The sequence below is a fragment of the Bombina bombina genome, chromosome 11 (assembly GCF_027579735.1).
Source record: "Bombina bombina isolate aBomBom1 chromosome 11, aBomBom1.pri, whole genome shotgun sequence".
NCBI classification, from domain to species: Eukaryota; Metazoa; Chordata; class Amphibia; order Anura; family Bombinatoridae; genus Bombina; species Bombina bombina.
The window spans coordinates 186,236,528-186,257,888 of NC_069509.1; the positions used below are offsets into that span (position 1 = coordinate 186,236,528).

Genomic DNA, 21,361 nt, shown 5'->3' on the forward strand with positions numbered 1-21,361 from the left:
CGTTTGCGAACTAAAATTTTTATGTTTGCGACATCACTACAGTCAGATACACTCATGGAGAGGATTCCTCTGGGCCTTTTGGTCAAGCAATACCTCCCTCATTATTATTGCTAGCACATATTGCTGCAAAGTTTTAATAAGGGGCATATGATCTCAGGGTGATTTCTGCATATTTATACTTTTTCAGATCATATAATCATTCCCTAGGCTTTGTGCTAAAATAACAACATGGTTTTTTTTTTATCTAAGAGATCGTATGTTTCAGTGTCTGATGCATCTTTATACAGATTGGAATAGAATAAAAACATTTTCATAATTGAAGCTGGTTCACCGCTGCTCATTAATTGTGCATGACATTTTAAAGTGGTTGTTTGCTTTTGGGCATCATGTAAAGAAAAGATGTTGTGACATTGTCAGAGACCTTTTGCACCTGGTACTTAGAAATAGTAAAATTATAGTGATGAGTTTGACTCCAGAGGCGCTTGCTGTGTGAACGAATGAGGTCCTATCCATCACACTGTGGGAAGTCTGCGGAGAGAAATATCACACAAGCTCATGCAATGTTGCCAAATTTAGGAAACAAATTATAATAATATTCCTTCCTCAGAAAGTCTGGATTTTCTTTTTGCTAATAAGTAAAGTCCTTTATGACATAAGATTCACGTTTTCATTAAATGGCTATTAAAATAATTTCTTATATTCTAAATATAAACCCCCCCCCCAACAACATTCCAATTTCTCCAACATAGGTGTGTCCGGTCCACGGCGTCATCCTTACTTGTGGGATATTCTCTTCCCCAACAGGAAATGGCAAAGAGCCCAGCAAAGCTGGTCACATGATCCCTCCTAGGCTCCGCCTACCCCAGTCATTCTCTTTGCCGTTGTACAGGCAACATCTCCACGGAGATGGCTTAGAGTTTTACGTACTAAACCTGGTTTTCTTCCGAAAGTTGTTTCTAACAAAAACATTAACCAGGAGATTATCGTGCCTTCTCTGTGTCCGAAACCAGTTTCAAAGAAGGAACGTTTGTTGCACAATTTGGATGTTGTTCGCGCTCTAAAATTCTATTTAGATGCTACAAAGGATTTTAGACAAACATCTTCCTTGTTTGTTGTTTATTCAGGTAAAAGGAGAGGTCAAAAAGCAACTTCTACCTCTCTCTCTTTTTGGATTAAAAGCATCATCAGATTGGCTTACGAGACTGCCGGACGGCAGCCTCCCGAAAGAATCACAGCTCATTCCACTAGGGCTGTGGCTTCCACATGGGCCTTCAAGAACGAGGCTTCTGTTGATCAGATATGTAGGGCAGCGACTTGGTCTTCACTGCACACTTTTACCAAATTTTACAAGTTTGATACTTTTGCTTCTTCTGAGGCTATTTTTGGGAGAAAGGTTTTGCAAGCCGTGGTGCCTTCCATTTAGGTGACCTGATTTGCTCCCTCCCTTCATCCGTGTCCTAAAGCTTTGGTATTGGTTCCCACAAGTAAGGATGACGCCGTGGACCGGACACACCTATGTTGGAGAAAACAGAATTTATGTTTACCTGATAAATTTCTTTCTCCAACGGTGTGTCCGGTCCACGGCCCGCCCTGGTTTTTTTAATCAGGTCTGATAATTTATTTTCTTTAACTACAGTCACCACGGTACCATATGGTTTCTCCTATGCTAATATTCCTCCTTAACGTCGGTCGAATGACTGGGGTAGGCGGAGCCTAGGAGGGATCATGTGACCAGCTTTGCTGGGCTCTTTGCCATTTCCTGTTGGGGAAGAGAATATCCCACAAGTAAGGATGACGCCGTGGACCGGACACACCGTTGGAGAAAGAAATTTATCAGGTAAACATAAATTCTGTTTTTCTTCTGTTTTTAATCTTACCACTTTCTCTTGGTTTCCATTATTAAAGCTTAGCTCCTTCCCATTAGAGCATACTGACATATGTCAAGGAGTGTGCACATTTATTGAGCACTAAAGGACAGCAGTGTTTACAACATTTGTAATAGTGCCCAAGAAGTAATATCAGATACTTGGTTTATTTCTAACTTTTCTATAAATTCTTACCTTTAATTTGTATTGTATAAAAACGATTATGTGCTTGTATATTCCGGTGAGTTGCACACCCTATGAGGCCGATTTATCACGGCCCGAATGGGGCCGTATACCCTTGTTTCTGCACGAGCCTTCAGGAAACAGGAGTTAAGAAGCAGCGGTCTTAAAGGGCCACCATTAATCCCAAAAGGTTTCTTTCATGATTCAGAGGGTACAATTTTAAACAACATCCCAATTTACTTCTACTATCTAATTTGCTTCATTCTTTAGATATCGTTTGTTGAAGAAATAGCAATGCACATGGGTGAGCCAATCACACAAGGCATCTATGTACAGCCATCAATCAGCAGCTACTGAGCCTATCTTGATATGCTTTTCAGCAAAGGATATCAAGAGAATGAAGCAAATGAGATAATAGAAATAAATTAGAAAGTTGTTTAAAATAGTATGCTCTTTCTAAATCATGAAATATATATATTTTTTTGTTTAATGTCCCTTTAAGACCACAGCTCCTTAACTCATACGCCTCCTTTGAGGTTGCGGATAGCAATACGCCCAATTGAATACGATCGGGTTGATTGACACCCCCTGCTAGCGGCCGCGAATCTGCAGGGGGCGGCATTACACAAGCAGTTGACCAGAACTGCTTGTGCAATGATAAATGCTGACAGCGTATACTGTCAGCATTTAGTGATGTCTGGCGGACATGATCCGCTACAGCGTATACAGTCAGCATTTAGCGATGTCTGGCGGACATGATCCGCTACAGCGTATACGGTCAGCATTTAGCGATGTCTGGCGGACATGATCCACTACAGCGTATACGGTCAGCATTTAGCGATGTCTGGCGGACATGATCCGCTACAGCGTATACGGTCAGCATTTAGTGATGTCTGGTGGACATGATACGGTACAGCGTATACGGTCAGCATTTAGCGATACGGTACAGCGTATACGGTCAGCATTTAGCGATGTCTGGCAGACATGATCCGCTACAGCGTATACGGTCAGCATTTAGCGATGTCTGGCGGACATGATCCGCTACAGCGTATACGGTCAGCATTTAGTGATGTCTGGCGGACATGATACGGTACAGCGTATACGGTCAGCATTTAGCGATGTCTGGTGGACATGATACGGTACAGCGTATACGGTCAGCATTTAGCGATACGGTACAGCGTATACGGTCAGCATTTAGCGATGTCTGGCAGACATGATCCGCTACAGCGTATACGGTCAGCATTTAGCGATGTCTGGCGGACATGATCCTCTACAGCGTATACGGTCAGCATTTAGCGATGTCTGGCGGACATGATACGGTACAGCGTATACGGTCAGCATTTAGCGATGTCTGGCGGACATGATACGGTACAGCGTATACGGTCAGCATTTAGCGATGTCAGGCGGACATGATCCGCTACAGCGTATACGGTCAGCATTTAGCGATGTCTGGCGGACATGATCCGCTACAGCGTATACGGTCAGCATTTAGTGATGTCTGGCGGACATGATACGGTACAGCGTATACGGTCAGAATTTAGCGATGTCTGGCGGACATGATCCGCTACAGCGTATACGGTCAGCATTTAGCGATGTCTGGCGGACATGATACGGTACAGCGTATACGGTCAGCATTTAGCGATGTCTGGCGGACATGATCCGCTACAGCGTATACGGTCAGCATTTAGCGATGTCTGGTGGACACGATCCGCTACAGCGTATACGGTCAGCATTTAGCGATGTCTGGCGGACACGATACGGTACAGCGTATCATGTCCGCCAGACACTTGATAAATCGGCACCTATGTTTCTATAGAGGTTCTGGGGGTTCTGCTAACTTCCCTGTATATACAATGTAGTGCTTTTTGTTCTCCAGCCATCCCTTGCCCTGCGTTAAGAGAAGCTGATGTATTTATTATGAAACTTTAAACACAATAAGCTCCATAAATTAGATTAATGGTAAAAATAAAAAAAATGTGCTTTATTGCTGTACGGTTACTTGTATATAACTATGTGCTTAAACCCTGCAGAGCGCCATACAGAAATATACTACAGGGAGCTAGCTGAACACATTTGTTTAGCCAGCCATCACGGTCTAGCTCCCAGTAGTGCAGTGCTGCTAGGTATGCTTTTCTACAATGGATACCAAGAGAATAAAGTTAATTTAAAAATATTAGTTTGAAAAGTCTCTTAAATTTCTGATTTATCAAAACCATGAAAGTTTATATTTGCATTTTGTGTCCCTTAAAATGTGATGATCCATAAAATGTGTATCTTACTGAGCTATCAATATTCATTAAGCCTCATAAATATAAGTGGTCACCGAGGCACACGATTTCCACATTTCACCCCTCATTAAAATGAATCTGCTGCTTCATGTGATCACATTAGCTCCCTTGAGAGGTGGCACCGCCATACTGGGCCCCTAAGATACAATGGAACCTCAGATACAAGGTGGGCATTGGTCTCATTTCTAGCAGAGGTTAATCTAACTGATGTGATCCTCTTCAGAGGGATATGAGAAGCCTATGCACAGGCAGCTTCACCGCTAATGAGGCTCAGGCAAAGGTCATACATGAGGCCTCTTGTTGTGCGGAAACAAAGACAGGTTGTGAAACAATGATTCATTCTGTAACAAGTGCTACATTTACTGAAATTAAATATCTTAACACAACCAGAGGCGCAACATATTTCCCTATATGTCCATCCCCAAGGAGCCCACAACAGGGGAAAGCATTGACAGCCTTATTCACTCAGTTTGTCATGTCATTTACTAAACTGCATATTTACATAAATTTATACATATATATATATATATATATATATATATATATATATATATTACATGCTCTAAGCCACTATATATATATACTGTATATATATATATTACATGCTCTAAGCCACTATATATATATATATACTGTATATATATATATTACATGCTCTAAGCCACTATATATATATATATACTGTATATATATATATTACATGCTCTAAGCCACTATATATATATATATATACTGTATATATATATATATATTACATGCTCTAAGCCACTATATATATATATATACTGTATATATATATATTACATGCTCTAAGCCACTATATATATATATATATATATACTGTATATATATATATATATATATATATATATATATATTACATGCTCTAAGCCACTATATATATATATATATATATTATATATATATATTACATGCTCTAAGCCACTATATATATATATATATACTGTATATATATATATTACATGCTCTAAGCCACTATATATATATATATACTGTATATATATATATTACATGCTCTAAGCCACTATATATATATATACTGTATATATATATACTGTGTATATATATATATATATATATTACATGCTCTAAGCCACTATATATATATATATATACTGTATATATATATATATATATATATATATTACATGCTCTAAGCCACTATATATATATATATATATATATATATATTGTATATATATATATATATATTACATGCTCTAAGCCACTATATATATATATATATATATATATATATATATATATATATATATATATATATATATATATATATATATATATATATATATATATATATACTGTATATATATATATATATTACATGCTCTAAGCCACTATATATATATATATATATATATATATACTGTATATATATATATATATATATATATATATATATATATATATTACATGCTCTAAGCCACTATATATATATACTGTATATATATATACTACATGCTCTAAGCCACTATATATATATATATATATATATATATATACTGTATATATATTACATGCTCTAAGCCACTATATATATATATATATATACTGTATATATATATATATATATATATATATATATATATATATATATATATATATATATATTACATGCTCTAAGCCACTATACTGTATATATATATATATATATATTTCTCCAACATAGGTGTGTCCGGTCCACGGCGTCATCCTTACTTGTGGGATATTCTCTTCCCCAACAGGAAATGGCAAAGAGCCCAGCAAAGCTGGTCACATGATCCCTCCTAGGCTCCGCCTACCCCAGTCATTCTCTTTGCCGTTGTACAGGCAACATCTCCACGGAGATGGCTTAGAGTTTTTTAGTGTTTAACTGTAGTTTTTCATTATTCAATCAAGAGTTTGTTATTTTCAAATAGTGCTGGTACGTACTATTTACTCAGAAACAGAAAAGAGATGAAGAATTCTGTTTGTATGAGGAAAATGATTTTAGCAACCGTAACTAAAATCCATGGCTGTTCCACACAGGACTGTTGAGAGCAATTAACTTCAGTTGGGGGAACAGTTTGCAGTCCCTTGCTGCTTGAGGTATGACACATTCTAACAAGACGATGTAATGCTGGAAGCTGTCATTTTCCCTATGGGATCCGGTAAGCCATGTTTATTACGATTGTAAATAAGGGCTTCACAAGGGCTTATTTAGACTGTAGACTTTTTTTTGGGCTAAATCGATTGATTATTAACACTTATTTAGCCTTGAGGAATCATTTATTCTGGGTATTTTGATATAATAATATCGGCAGGCACTGTTTTAGACACCTTATTCTTTAGGGGCTTTCCCAAAGCATAGGCAGAGTCTCATTTTCGCGCCGGTGTTGCGCACTTGTTTTTGAGAGGCATGGCATGCAGTCGCATGTGAGAGGAGCTCTGATACTTATAAAAGACTTCTGAAGGCGTCATTGGTATCGTATTCCCCTTTGGGTTTGGTTGGGTCTCAGCAAAGCAGATACCAGGGACTGTAAAGGGGTTAAAGCTTTAAACGGCTCCGGTTCCGTTATTTTAAGGGTTAAAGCTTCCAAAATTGGTGTGCAATATTTTCAAGGCTTTAAGACACTGTGGTGAAAATTTGGTGAATTTTGAACTATTCCTTCATGTTTTTTCGCAATTGCAGTAATAAAGTGTGTTCAGTTTAAAATTTAAAGTGACAGTAACGGTTTTATTTTAAAACGTTTTTTGTACTTTCTTATCAAGTTTATGCCTGTTTAACATGTCTGAACTACCAGATAGACTGTGTTCTGAATGTGGGGAAGCCAGAATTCCTATTCATTTAAATAAATGTGATTTATGTGATAATGACAATGATGCCCAAGATGATTCCTCAAGTGAGGGGAGTAAGCATGGTACTGCATCATTCCCTCCTTCGTCTACACGAGTCTTGCCCACTCAGGAGGCCCCTAGTACATCTAGCGCGCCAATACTCCTTACTATGCAACAATTAACGGCTGTAATGGATAATTCTGTCAAAAACATTTTAGCCAAAATGAACCCTTATCAGCGTAAGCGTGGCTGCTCTGTTTTAGTTACTGAAGAGCATGACGACGCTGATATTAATATCTCTGAAGGGCCCCTAACCCAATCTGAGGGGGCCAGGGAGGTTTTGTCTGAGGGAGAAATTACTGATTTAGGGAACATTTCTCAGCAGGCTGAATCTGATGTGATTACATTTAAATTTAAATTGGAACATCTCCGCATTTTGCTTAAGGAGGTATTATCCACTCTGGATGATTGTGAAAATTTGGTCATCCCAGAGAAACTATGTAAAATGGACAAGTTCCTAGAGGTGCCGGGGCTCCCAGAAGCTTTTCCTATACCCAAGCGGGTGGCGGACATTGTTAATAAAGAATGGGAAAGGCCCGGTATTCCTTTCGTCCCTCCCCCCATATTTAAAAAATTGTTTCCTATGGTCGACCCCAGAAAGGACTTATGGCAGTCAGTCCCCAAGGTCGAGGGAGCGGTTTCTACTTTAAACAAACGCACCACTATTCCCATAGAGGATAGTTGTGCTTTCAAAGATCCTATGGATAAAAAATTAGAAGGTTTGCTTAAAAAGATGTTTGTTCAGCAGGGTTACCTTCTACAACCCATTTCATGCATTGTCCCTGTCACTACAGCCGCATATTTCTGGTTTGATGAACTGATTAAGGTGCTCGATAGTGACTCTCCTCCTTATGAGGAGATTATGGACAGAATCAATGCTCTCAAATTGGCTAATTCTTTCACTCTAGACGCCTCTTTGCAATTGGCTAAGTTAGCGGCTAAGAATTCTGGGTTTGCTATTGTGGCGCGCAGAGCGCTTTGGTTGAAATCTTGGTCGGCTGATGCGTCTTCCAAGAACAAGCTACTAAACATTCCTTTCAAGGGGAAAACGCTGTTTGGTCCTGACTTGAAAGAGATTATCTCTGATATCACTGGGGGTAAGGGCCACGCCCTTCCTCAGGATCGGCCTTTCAAGGCAAAAAATAGACCTAATTTTCGTCCCTTTCGTAAAAACGGACCAGCCCAAGGTGCTACGTCCTCTAAGCAAGAGGGTAATACTTCTCAGGCCAAGCCAGCTTGGAGACCAATGCAAGGCTGGAACAAGGGAAAGCAGGCCAAGAAACCTGCCACTGCTACCAAGACAGCATGAAATATTGGCCCCCGATCCGGGACCGGATCTGGTGGGGGGCAGACTCTCTCTCTTCGCTCAGGCTTGGGCAAGAGATGTTCTGGATCCTTGGGCGCTAGAAATAGTCTCCCAGGGTTATCTTCTGGAATTCAAGGGACTTCCCCCAAGGGGGAGGTTCCACAGGTCTCAGTTGTCTTCAGACCACATAAAAAGACAGGCGTTCTTACATTGTGTAGAAGACCTGTTAAAAATGGGAGTGATTCATCCTGTTCCATTAAGAGAACAAGGGATGGGGTTCTACTCCAATCTGTTCATAGTTCCCAAAAAAGAGGGAACGTTCAGACCAATCCTAGATCTCAAGATCTTAAACAAATTTCTCAAGGTCCCATCGTTCAAGATGGAAACCATTCGAACTATCCTTCCTTCCATCCAGGAAGGTCAATTCATGACCACGGTGGATTTAAAGGATGCGTATCTACATATTCCTATCCACAAGGAACATCATCGGTTCCTAAGGTTTGCATTCCTGGACAAACATTACCAGTTCGTGGCGCTTCCTTTCGGATTAGCCACTGCTCCAAGGATTTTCACAAAGGTACTAGGGTCCCTTCTAGCGGTGCTAAGACCAAGGGGCATTGCAGTAGTACCCTACCTGGACGACATTCTGATTCAAGCGTCGTCCCTCCCTCGAGCAAAGGCTCACACGGACATCGTCCTGGCCTTTCTCAGATCTCACGGCTGGAAAGTGAACGTGGAAAAGAGTTCTCTATCCCCGTCAACAAGGGTTCCCTTCTTGGGAACAATTATAGACTCCTCAGAAATGAGGATTTTTCTAACAGAGGCCAGAATAACAAAGCTTCTGGACTCTTGTCGGATACTTCATTCCGTTCCTCTTCCTTCCGTAGCTCAGTGCATGGAAGTGATCGGGTTGATGGTAGCGGCAATGGACATAGTTCCTTTTGCGCGCATTCATCTAAGACCATTACAACTGTGCATGCTCAGTCAGTGGAATGGGGACTATACAGACTTGTCTCCAAAGATACAAGTAAATCAGAGGACCAGAGACTCACTCCGTTGGTGGCTGTCCCTGGACAACCTGTCACAAGGGATGACATTCCGCAGACCAGAGTGGGTCATTGTCACGACCGACGCCAGTCTGACGGGCTGGGGCGCGGTCTGGGGATCCCTGAAAGCTCAGGGTCTTTGGTCTCGGGAAGAATCTCTTCTACCGATAAATATTCTGGAACTGAGAGCGATATTCAATGCTCTCAAGGCTTGGCCTCAGCTAGCGAGGACCAAGTTCATACGGTTTCAATCAGACAACATGACGACTGTTGCGTACATCAACCATCAGGGGGGAACAAGGAGTTCCCTAGCGATGGAGGAAGTGACCAAGATTATTCTATGGGCGGAGTCTCACTCCTGCCACCTGTCTGCTATCCACATCCCGGGAGTGGAAAATTGGGAAGCGGATTTTCTGAGTCGTCAGACATTGCATCCGGGGGAGTGGGAACTCCATCCGGAAATCTTTGCCCTAGTCACTCAGCTGTGGGGCATTCCAGACATGGATCTAATGGCCTCTCGTCAGAACTTCAAAGTTCCCTGTTACGGGTCCAGATCCAGGGATCCCAAGGCGGCTCTAGTGGATGCACTAGTAGCACCTTGGACCTTCAAACTAGCTTATGTGTTTCCGCCGTTTCCTCTCATTCCCAGGCTGGTAGCCAGGATCAATCAGGAGAGGGCGTCGGTGATCTTGATAGCTCCTGCGTGGCCACGCAGGACTTGGTATGCAGATCTGGTGAATATGTCATCGGCTCCACCTTGGAAGCTACCTTTGAGACGAGACCTTCTTGTTCAGGGTCCGTTCGAACATCCGAATCTGGTTTCACTCCAGCTGACTGCCTGGAGATTGAACGCTTGATTTTATCGAAGCGAGGTTTCTCAGATTCTGTTATCGATACTCTTGTTCAGGCCAGAAAGCCTGTAACTAGAAAGATTTACCACAAAATTTGGAAAAAATATACCTGTTGGTGTGAATCTAAAGGATTTCCTTGGGACAAGGTTAAGATTCCTAGGATTCTATCCTTCCTTCAAGAAGGATTGGAAAAAGGATTATCGGCAAGTTCCCTGAAGGGACAGATTTCTGCCTTGTCGGTGTTACTTCACAAAAAGCTGGCAGCTGTGCCAGATGTTCAAGCCTTTGTTCAGGCTTTGGTTAGAATTAAGCCTGTTTACAAACCTTTGACTCCTCCTTGGAGTCTCAATTTAGTTCTTTCAGTTCTTCAGGGGGTTCCGTTTGAACCCTTACATTCCGTTGATATTAAGTTATTATCTTGGAAAGTTTTGTTTTTAGTTGCAATTTCTTCTGCTAGAAGAGTTTCAGAATTATCTGCTCTGCAGTGTTCCCCTCCTTATCTGGTGTTCCATGCAGATAAGGTGGTTTTACGTACTAAACCTGGTTTCTTCTGTTATGTGCGATCAGTCCACGGGTCATCATTACTTCTGGGATATAACTCCTCCCCAACAGGAAATGCAAGAGGATTCACCCAGCAGAGCTGATATAGCTCCTCCCCTCTACGTCAGTCCCAGTCATTCTCTTGCACCCAACGACTAGATAGGATGTGTGAGAGGACTATGGTGATTATACTTAGTTTTTATGACTTCAATCAAAAGTTTGTTATTTTACAATAGCACCGGAGCGTGTTATTACTTCTCTGGCAGAGTTTGAAGAAGAATCTACCAGAGTTTATTACTATGATTTTAACCGGAGTAGTTAAGATCATATTGCTGTTCTCGGCCATCTGAGGGAGGTAAAGGCTTCAGATCAGGGGACAGCGGGCAGATGAATCTGCATTGAGGTATGTAGCAGTTTTTATTTTCTGAATGGAATTGATGAAAAAATCCTGCTATACCGTTATAATGACATGTATGTATACACTTCAGTATTCTGGGAATGGTTTTTCACCGGAACTACTCTGTTAAAGGTCACTAATCCTTTTAATAAATATTGTCATGTTAAACGTTTTTGCTGGAATGTAGAATCGTTTACATTGCTGAGGTACTGAGTAAATAAATGTTTGGGCATTATTTTCCACTTGGCAGTTGTCTGCTTTAAATTGTGACAGTTTCGTTTCTCCTCACTGCTGTGTGTGAGAGGGAGGGGCCGTTTTGGCGCTCTTTTGCTACGCATCAAAAAATTCCAGTCAGCTACTATTATATTTCCTGCATGATCCGGTTCACTGACAGATCTCAGGGGTCTTCAAACTTCTTTGAAGGGAGGTACATTCTCTCAGCAGAGCTGTGAGAATTTTTATTGACTGTGAATAAAAACGTTACTCTATAATTTTTTATGTCAAATTTAGTTATTTACTAATGGGAACAAACCTTTGCTAAAAGTTGTGTTATTTTAAACTTGATGCTATAACTGTTTCAGTTCATTATCTCAACTGTCATTTAATCGTTAAAGTACCTCTTTGAGGCACAGTACGTTTTTGCTAAAAAAGATTATAACCAGGTTGCAAGTTATTGCTAGTGTGTTAAACATGTCTGACTCAGAGAATATCTGTGTCATTTGTTCCAATGCCAAGGTGGAGCCCAATAGAAATTTATGTACTAACTGTATTGATGCTACTTTAAATAAAAGTCAATTTGTACAATGTGAACAAATTTCACCAAACTGCGAGGGAAGAGTTATGCCGACTAACTCGCCTCACGCGGCAGTACCTGCATCTCCCGCCCGGGAGGTGAGTGATATTATGGCGCCTAATACATCTGGGCGGCCATTACAGATAACATTACATGATATGGCTACTGTTATGACTGAAGTTTTGTCTAAATTACCAGAACTAAGAGGCAAGCGTGATCACTCTGGGGTGAGAACAGAGTGCGCTGACAATACTAGGGCCATGTCTGATACTGCGTCACAGCTTGCAGAGCATGAGGACGGAGAGCTTCATTCTGTGGGTGACGGTTCTGATCCAAACAGATTGGATTCAGATATTTCAAATTTTAAATTTAAATTGGAGAACCTCCGTGCATTACTAGGGGAGGTCTTAGCAGCTCTCAATGATTGTAACACCGTTGCAATACCAGAGAAAATGTGTAGGTTGGATAAATACTTTGCGGTACCGGCGAGTACTGACGTTTTTCCTATACCTAAGAGATTAACTGAAATTGTTACTAAGGAGTGGGATAGACCCGGTGTGCCGTTCTCACCCCCTCCAATATTTAGAAAGATGTTTCCAATAGACGCCACTACTCGGGACTTATGGCAAACGGTCCCTAAGGTGGAGGGAGCAGTTTCTACTTTAGCTAAGCGTACCACTATCCCGGTGGAGGATAGCTGTGCTTTTTCAGATCCAATGGATAAAAAATTAGAGGGTTACCTTAAGAAAATGTTTGTTCAACAAGGTTTTATATTGCAACCCCTTGCATGTATCGCGCCGATTACGGCTGCGGCAGCATTTTGGATTGAGTCTCTGGAAGAGAACCTTAGTTCGTCTACGCTAGACGACATTATGGACAGGCTTAGAGTCCTTAAACTAGCCAATTCATTCATTTCGGAGGCCGTAGTACATTTAACTAAACTTACGGCTAAGAACTCTGGATTCGCCATACAGGCACGTAGAGCACTGTGGCTAAAATCCTGGTCAGCTGATGTTACTTCTAAGTCTAAATTACTTAATATACCTTTCAAGGGGCAGTCTTTATTTGGGCCCGGGTTGAAAGAAATTATCGCTGACATTACAGGAGGTAAGGGCCACGCCCTACCTCAAGACAAAGCCAAAGCTAAGGCTAGACAGTCTAATTTTCGTTCCTTTCGGAATTTCAAACCTGGAGCAGCGTCAACCTCCACTGCACCAAAACAGGAAGGAGCTGTTGCTCGTTACAGACAAGGCTGGAAACCTAACCAGTCCTGGAATAAGGGCAAACAGACCAGGAAACCTGCTGCTGCCCCAAAGACAGCATGAACCGAGAGCCCCCGATCCGGGACCGGATCTAGTGGGGGGCAGACTTTCTCTCTTCGCTCAGGCCTGGGCAAGAGATGTTCAGGATCCCTGGGCGCTGGAGATCATATCTCAGGGATACCTTCTAGACTTCAAATTATCTCCCCCAAAAGGGAGATTTCATCTGTCAAGGTTGTCAACAAACCAGATAAAGAAAGAAGCGTTTCTACGCTGTGTACAAGATCTGTTATTAATGGGAGTGATCCATCCAGTTCCGCGGTCGGAACAAGGACAAGGGTTCTACTCAAACCTGTTTGTGGTTCCCAAAAAAGAGGGAACTTTCAGGCCAATCTTAGATTTAAAGATTCTAAACAAATTCCTAAGAGTTCCATCGTTCAAAATGGAAACTATTCGGACAATCTTACCTATGATCCAAAAGGGTCAGTACATGACCACAGTGGATTTAAAAGATGCTTACCTTCACATACCGATTCACAAAGATCATCAACGGTATCTACGGTTTGCCTTCCTAGACAGGCACTACCAGTTTGTAGCTCTTCCATTCGGATTGGCTACGGCCCCAAGAATCTTCACAAAGGTTCTGGGCGCCCTTCTGGCGGTACTAAGACCGCGAGGGATTTCGGTAGCTCCGTACCTAGACGACATTCTAATACAAGCTTCAAGCTTTCAAACTGCCAAGTCTCATACAGAGTTAGTTCTGGCATTTCTAAGGTCGCATGGATGGAAAGTGAACGAAAAGAAAAGTTCTCTTTTTCCTCTCACAAGAGTTCCATTCTTGGGGACTCTTATAGATTCTGTAGAAATGAAGATTTACCTGACAGAAGACAGGTTAACAAGGCTTCAGGATGCATGCCGTGTCCTTCATTCCATTCAACACCCGTCAGTGGCTCAATGCATGGAGGTGATCGGCTTAATGGTAGCGGCAATGGACATAGTACCTTTTGCACGCCTACACCTCAGACCGCTGCAATTGTGCATGCTAAGTCAGTGGAATGGGGATTACTCAGATTTGTCCCCTACCCTGAATCTGAATCAAGAGACCAGAAATTCTCTTCTATGGTGGCTTTATCGGCCACACCTGTCCAGGGGGATGCCATTCAGCAGGCCAGACTGGACAATCGTAACAACAGACGCCAGCCTACTAGGTTGGGGCGCTGTCTGGAATTCTCTGAAGACTCAGGGATTATGGAATCAGGAGGAGAGTCTCCTTCCAATAAACATTCTGGAATTGAGGGCAGTTCTCAATGCCCTTCTAGCTTGGCCCCAATTAACAACTCAGGGGTTCATCAGGTTTCAGTCGGACAATATCACGACTGTAGCTTACATCAACCATCAGGGAGGGACAAGAAGCTCCCTAGCAATGATGGAAGTATCAAAGATAATTCGCTGGGCAGAGTCTCACTCTTGCCACCTGTCAGCAATCCACATCCCGGGAGTGGAGAACTGGGAGGCGGATTTCTTGAGTCGCCAGACTTTTCATCCGGGAGAGTGGGAACTTCATCCGGAGATTTTTGCCCAAATACTTCGACGTTGGGGCAAACCAGAGATAGATCTCATGGCGTCTCGCCAGAACGCCAAACTTCCTCACTACGGGTCCAGATCCAGGGATCCGGAAGCGGTTCTGATAGATGCTTTGACAGCACCTTGGAACTTCGGGATGGCTTATGTGTTTCCACCCTTCCCGCTGCTTCCTCGATTGATTGCGAAAATCAAACAAGAGAGAGCATCTGTGATTCTAATAGCGCCTGCATGGCCACGCAGGACTTGGTATGCAGATCTAGTGGACATGTCATCCTGTCCGCCTTGGTCTCTACCTCTGAGACAGGACCTTCTGATACAGGGTCCATTCAAACATCAAAATCTAACTTCTCTGAAACTGACTGCTTGGAAATTGAACGCTTGATTTTATCAAAGCGTGGTTTTTCTGAGTCGGTTATTGATACCCTGATCCAGGCTAGGAAGCCTGTTACCAGAAAGATTTACCATAAAATATGGCGCAAATACCTATACTGGTGCGAATCCAAACGTTACTCCTGGAGTAAGGTTAGGATCCCTAGGATATTGTCCTTTCTACAAGAAGGTCTAGAAAAGGGTTTATCGGCTAGTTCATTAAAGGGACAGATTTCAGCTCTGTCCATCTTGTTGCACAGGCGTCTGTCAGAAAATCCAGACGTCCAGGCTTTTTGTCAAGCTTTAGCTAGGATCAAGCCTGTGTTTAAAGCCGTTGCTCCGCCATGGAGTTTAAACTTAGTTCTTAACGTTTTACAAGGTGTTCCATTTGAACCCCTTCATTCCATTGATATAAAATTGTTATCGTGGAAAGTTCTATTTTTAATGGCTATTTCCTCGGCTCGAAGAGTCTCTGAGTTATCAGCCCTACATTGTGATTCTCCTTATCTGATCTTTCACTCAGACAAGGTAGTTCTGCGTACTAAACCTGGGTTCTTACCTAAGGTAGTTACTAACAGGAATATCAATCAAGAGATTGTTGTTCCATCCTTGTGTCCAAATCCTTCTTCAAAGAAGGAACGTCTTCTACACAATCTGGATGTAGTTCGTGCCCTCAAGTTCTACTTGCAGGCAACTAAAAATTTTCGCCAAACTTCTTCCTTGTTTGTCGTTTATTCTGGACAGAGGAGAGGTCAAAAAGCTTCTGCTACCTCTCTCTCTTTCTGGCTTCGTAGCATTATACGTTTAGCCTATGAGACTGCTGGACAGCAGCCTCCTGAAAGAATTACAGCTCACTCCACTAGAGCTGTGGCTTCCACTTGGGCCTTTAAGAATGAGGCCTCTGTTGAACAGATTTGCAAGGCTGCAACTTGGTCTTCGCTTCATACTTTTTCCAAATTTTACAAATTTGACACTTTTGCTTCTTCGGAGGCTATTTTTGGGAGAAAGGTTCTTCAGGCAGTGGTTCCTTCTATATAATGAGCCTGCCTATCCCTCCCGTCATCCGTGTACTTTTGCTTTGGTATTGGTATCCCAGAAGTAATGATGACCCGTGGACTGATCGCACATAACAGAAGAAAACATAATTTATGCTTACCTGATAAATTCCTTTCTTCTGTTGTGCGATCAGTCCACGGCCCGCCCTGTTTTTTAAGGCAGGTAAATATTTTTTAAATTATACTCCAGTCACCACTTCACCCTTGGTTACTCCTTTCTCGTTGATTCTTGGTCGAATGACTGGGACTGACGTAGAGGGGAGGAGCTATATCAGCTCTGCTGGGTGAATCCTCTTGCATTTCCTGTTGGGGAGGAGTTATATCCCAGAAGTAATGATGACCCGTGGACTGATCGCACAACAGAAGAAAGGAATTTATCAGGTAAGCATAAATTATGTTTTTCTTCCGAAAGTTGTTTCTAACAAAAACATTAACCAGGAGATTATCGTGCCTTCTCTGTGTCCGAAACCAGTTTCAAAGAAGGAACGTTTGTTGCACAATTTGGATGTTGTTCGCGCTCTAAAATTCTATTTAGATGCTACAAAGGATTTTAGACAAACATCTTCCTTGTTTGTTGTTTATTCAGGTAAAAGGAGAGGTCAAAAAGCAACTTCTACCTCTCTCTCTTTTTGGATTAAAAGCATCATCAGATTGGCTTACGAGACTGCCGGACGGCAGCCTCCCGAAAGAATCACAGCTCATTCCACTAGGGCTGTGGCTTCCACATGGGCCTTCAAGAACGAGGCTTCTGTTGATCAGATATGTAGGGCAGCGACTTGGTCTTCACTGCACACTTTTACCAAATTTTACAAGTTTGATACTTTTGCTTCTTCTGAGGCTATTTTTGGGAGAAAGGTTTTGCAAGCCGTGGTGCCTTCCATTTAGGTGACCTGATTTGCTCCCTCCCTTCATCCGTGTCCTAAAGCTTTGGTATTGGTTCCCACAAGTAAGGATGACGCCGTGGACCGGACACACCTATGTTGGAGAAAACAGAATTTATGTTTACCTGATAAATTTCTTTCTCCAACGGTGTGTCCGGTCCACGGCCCGCCCTGGTTTTTTTAATCAGGTCTGATAATTTATTTTCTTTAACTACAGTCACCACGGTACCATATGGTTTCTCCTATGCTAATATTCCTCCTTAACGTCGGTCGAATGACTGGGGTAGGCGGAGCCTAGGAGGGATCATGTGACCAGCTTTGCTGGGCTCTTTGCCATTTCCTGTTGGGGAAGAGAATATCCCACAAGTAAGGATGACGCCGTGGACCGGACACACCGTTGGAGAAAGAAATTTATCAGGTAAACATAAATTCTGTTATATATATATATATATTACATGCTCTAAGCCACTATATATATATATATATATATACTGTATATATATATATATAACATGCTCTAAGCCACTATATATATATATATATACTGTATATATATATATATATATATATATATATATATATATATATATTACATGCTCTAAGCCACTATATATTATATATACTGTATATATATATATTACATGCTCTAAGCCACTATATATATATACTATATATATATATATATATATATATATATATATATATATATATATATATATATATATATATTACATGCTCTAAGCCACTATATATATATACTGTATATATATATATATATATATATATATATATATATATATATATTACATGCTCTAAGCCACTATATATATATACTGTATATATATATATATTACATGCTCTAAGCCACTATATATATATATATATATATATATATATATATATATATATTACATGCTCTAAGCCACTATATATATATATACTGTATATATATATATATATATTACATGCTCTAAGCCACTATATATATATACTGTATATATATATATATTACATGCTCTAAGCCACTATATATATATACTGTATATATATATATATATATATATATTACACGCTCTAAGCCACTATATATATATATACTGTATATATATATATTACACACTCTAAGCCACTATATATATATATACTGTATATATATATATATATATATATATATATATATATATATATATATATATATTACACGCTCTAAGCCACTATATATATATACTGTATATATATATATATATATATATATATATATTACATGCTCTAAGCCACTATATATTATATATACTGTATATATAGTGGCTTAGAGCGTGTAAACACTATACAGGTATTTTTCACAGAAGGCGCTAGATAACGAGTGGCGCATTAACTGTTGCGCGCAAGCAATAGGGTTTTTAGGATGGCTCCTTTTGTGCATCGGAAGTAGCATGCGTGATGCGAGCTGAAAGTAAATGCATTCAATTAAATGCTACACAAGACAAAAAGCAAAACGCATAACAAATACAATAATAGTGCAGTTGCACTCATAATAACACTGTCTGATAAAACGTTTCTATTAAAAAATATTGCACAAAAAAGTTATAAGGGCTCTAAGAAATGAGTTTCTGTGTGATACTAAAAAATGATATTTTTCTCTATTGTTTATGGATCTATTTGTTTAACTAGTGTATATATTTTTCTGTACTGGTGGGCAGTCTCGCGACCTCAGCAGTGATTGTGGTGTGTCATGGGGAGTCGTATAATGATGGGCTTTGTATAGGAGTCCCACATAATAACTCACAGATATCCCATAATACCATAATCACTTGCACTGGGCTGTACGTTAAATGTATTGGTCACATTAATCTTGTGAACTCTTGGCATGGGATGCCATTGTAGTCACTGAGGATTATGCAACACTGCCTTACCGCTTCATATAACACGATCGGGTCACTTGCGGCACTTTGTTTGTTGCCATGTCAACCCAATACACGCCCCCCACTAGTTGTGACACGTTACGCCGGAGTCAGTGTGTGATGACGTCACTGGAGTGGGACGCTACAATGCAGTTGATGCAGGATTTTAAGGTATATAAGGTGGGTAAAGGTGGTTGGGGTATATTGTTTTTAGGTTCACATTGTTGAGACACATTTAGACATTTGACAAAGGTGTGGGGAGCACACCGAAACGTTATGTCCTTTTTACATTGATGCAATAAATGCTACGTTTTATGATATAAGACCAGCGAGAGCCTTTTCTAGGAATGATATGTTTATCTTAATATAGAAGTGTACCCTGGCGGTTGAAACATTTGTAAGACTGCGCTCATCCTTCTCTGGAAGTTTTACTGTATATACATGACTATATATAGGTATAGATATATAAAGATATACAGTATATAGCAATATCTATTTATAAATACATAGAACATATTCTGCTATGTGCAGAACATTGGAATGTGAAATATTTACAGTAAATACACAGTATAACACTTTATTAAATATGAATATTGCATAAAAATGCTTTTAGATGTTTTCCTCTGCTTGACTGCAAAGGGCTTCAATGCACTTGTATATATGTCTATATATTTATTTATATATGTATATATATATATATATATATATATATATATATGTGTTTATGTGTATATATGTGTTTATACTGATATGCTTCAGGAAAGTTCTCTGTGAAAGGCGCATATTGAGCAAAAAGAGGCTGCTTCTAGGGTGGTAACTAGCTATAGAACAAGCTATTATGCTATTGTTCGCTCCCAGGTTGAGCACTTCTCTATTTTTATTTTTGCAAATTATGACACTTAGGGAAGTCTCCCTAAGTGTGATGCGGGAATCCAGGCGTGGACCCGTTGCTCGGTGTGCCTAGAGGGATATGGCTGCACCTCACTGACGAGGCCCACAATAGGCCGAAACGTACATCTGGGGTTTTGCTGTTTCTCTTGTTCAGAGAGGGATTGCCTGGTATTTCGGGGCTGGACTGTACTGTGAAGTCAGGATCAGACTGATATTCTTCAGGAAAGTTCTTCTCTGTGAAAGGCACATGTTGAGCAAAGAGAGGCTGCTTCTTGGGTGGTAACTAGCCATAGAACAAGCTATTATGCTATTATTTGTTCCCAGGCTGAGTGCTTCTCTCTTTTATTTATATCTATATATGTATATATGTGTATATATGTGTTTATATGTGTATACATGTCTATATATACAGTATGTGTTTATATGTATATATGTCTATATATGGGTTTATATGTGTATATATGTGTATATATGCGTTTATGTGTATATATGTGTTTATGTGTATACATGTCTATATATATGTGTTTATATGTGTATATATGTCTATATATGTGTTTAAGTGTATATATGTGTTTATGTGTATACATGTCTATATATATGTGTTTATATGTGTATATATGTCTATACAGGTATATGTGTTTATGTGTATATATGTGTTTATGTGTATACTTGTCTATATATATATGTGTTTATATGTGTATATATGTGTATATATGTGTTTATATGTATATATGTTTATATATGTGTACAACTTCTAAAAGATATTCAAACACAAGCGAGACCCCACATTTGTGCAACAATAGAGGACAGTCACCAATAAACTAATCCAGATACAAGGTACTCACATTTTGGAAAAGCCCCCTATTGTGCTAGTAGGCACATGCTTGATCTTTAACAGCCAACCAGCTTTGTCTCTGTGTTTACAGGCAGTCAGGTGATTTGCTCCTCACAGGAGGAAGAGAGAGCAGATATACTAAAATTGGAACGATACAGAGAAGATTAGCATGGCCCGTGCACAAGGATGACACACAAGGTCTCTCTCTTGCTCTCTTCAATAGACAAGCTCCCTATTAAATGTGCATTTACTTTCAACTTGTAATACAAGCGCAATTTAACTTTCGAACAAACGAACGCGAAAACCCGATAGCACTCCACTTGTAATCGTGCCCTTTATATTACATATGTCATGGAGTTGTATGTTCCCTTGAGTGTATGAAGTTTTCTTTCTTTTCTCTGAGTTTTTTGAAAGCAAACGTT

The 21,361-nt window shown here is 40.2% G+C and overlaps 1 non-coding gene across 1 annotated transcript; it reads left to right on the forward strand.

Annotated features, from left to right (window-relative positions):
- The first annotated feature begins 21,043 nt into the window (after positions 1-21,043).
- LOC128642547 (U6 spliceosomal RNA) lies at positions 21,044-21,151 on the forward strand. The gene has a single exon (XR_008399680.1). It is a non-coding gene; the product is annotated as a U6 spliceosomal RNA (small nuclear RNA).
- Positions 21,152-21,361: the final 210 nt, after the last annotated feature.